At 47.4% G+C, this 1,208-nt stretch overlaps 1 protein-coding gene across 1 annotated transcript in view; it reads right to left on the bottom strand.

The window, feature by feature from the left end:
• ARMC4 (armadillo repeat containing 4) overlaps positions 1-1,208 on the bottom strand; it is a 221,512-nt gene that overhangs the window by 207,696 nt on the left and 12,608 nt on the right. The gene's annotated exons all lie outside the window — the stretch shown is intronic.

Below are 1,208 nucleotides of genomic sequence, written 5' to 3' on the forward strand. Positions count from 1 at the left end.
GCCACACCCCCTTCAGGGTGGGGGTCCCCACTGGGGTGCCTGGCCAGCCTGGGTGAGGGGCTGATGGCTGTTTGCAGGCTGGCCACAGCCCCTTCAGGGTGGGGGGGGTCCTGATGGGGTGCCTGGCCAGACTGGGTGAGGGGCTAAGGGCCATTTTCAGGCTGGCCATGCCCCCCCAGGTGACCCAATTCCCAGCCTGTCCTTTTTTTCTTTTTTTTTTTCAACAGGTATCTGGGATTTATTATATTCAATAATTAAAACTTTGTAGCCTTGAGCAGAGCCCAGGTCTGGCCAGGGCAGGCGGGAAGCTTGGCTTCCTCCATCGCCAGGGGCAACCCAAGCCTCCTGCTTGCTCCAACTCCATGGCCACCACCATCTTTGTGACAGAGTGATGGTTAATTTGCATATTACTCTTTTATTAGATGGGATAATAAGAAACATAAAGTCAAACAAATCCATTGAAGCCCACTCAACTGTATTTCTTTCATTATGCTTTCTCTAATCAACTCAATTAGAATCAATGTCCACTTCTCAGATTTACTGAATTTAGGAACTTTCTTATACCCTTTGAGATGTCTATCTTTATAGTAATATCACCAGTGTATGTCATCTCCCTAATAGGACAAAGAACAAGACATTCCTTTCTTTTTTTTAGTTGACCATGAGGCATTCAATTAATATATTCAGAATTGATTTGTAGAGAAATACTGTTCTCCTTAGAAGAATCATCACTAGAACTATGTGTGTACCAGTGCTCAGTATTCACAAATGCATGCTTTTAAAAATTGCATGCTTCCCTTAGTCTACAGGTCTTCTAACAGTCTTTTCCACCTGTTCAAACTGAATATGTGTGTATATGTATGTATGTGTGTGTGTGTGTATATATATATATGTATATATATATTCTAGAGGCCCAGTGCATGAAATTTGTGCATGGGGGAGGGGGAAATCCCTTAGCCCGGCCTGCGCCCTCTCGCAGTCCGGGGCCCCTTGGGGGATTTCCGACTTACAGCTTAGGCTCGCTCCCCGTCACCACTGCTGTGCTCACCAGCCATGAGCCCGGCTTCTGGCTGAGTGGCGCTCCACCCGTGGGAGCGCACTGACCACCAGGGGGAAGCTTCTGCATTGAGCATCTGCCCCCTGGTGGTCAGTGCACATCATAGTAATCGGTCGTTCCGGTCATTCCGCCATAAAAGTAGCTTAAGCTT

This window comes from Myotis brandtii, unplaced genomic scaffold, assembly GCF_000412655.1.
Source record: "Myotis brandtii unplaced genomic scaffold, ASM41265v1 scaffold49, whole genome shotgun sequence".
NCBI lineage: Eukaryota > Metazoa > Chordata > Mammalia > Chiroptera > Vespertilionidae > Myotis > Myotis brandtii.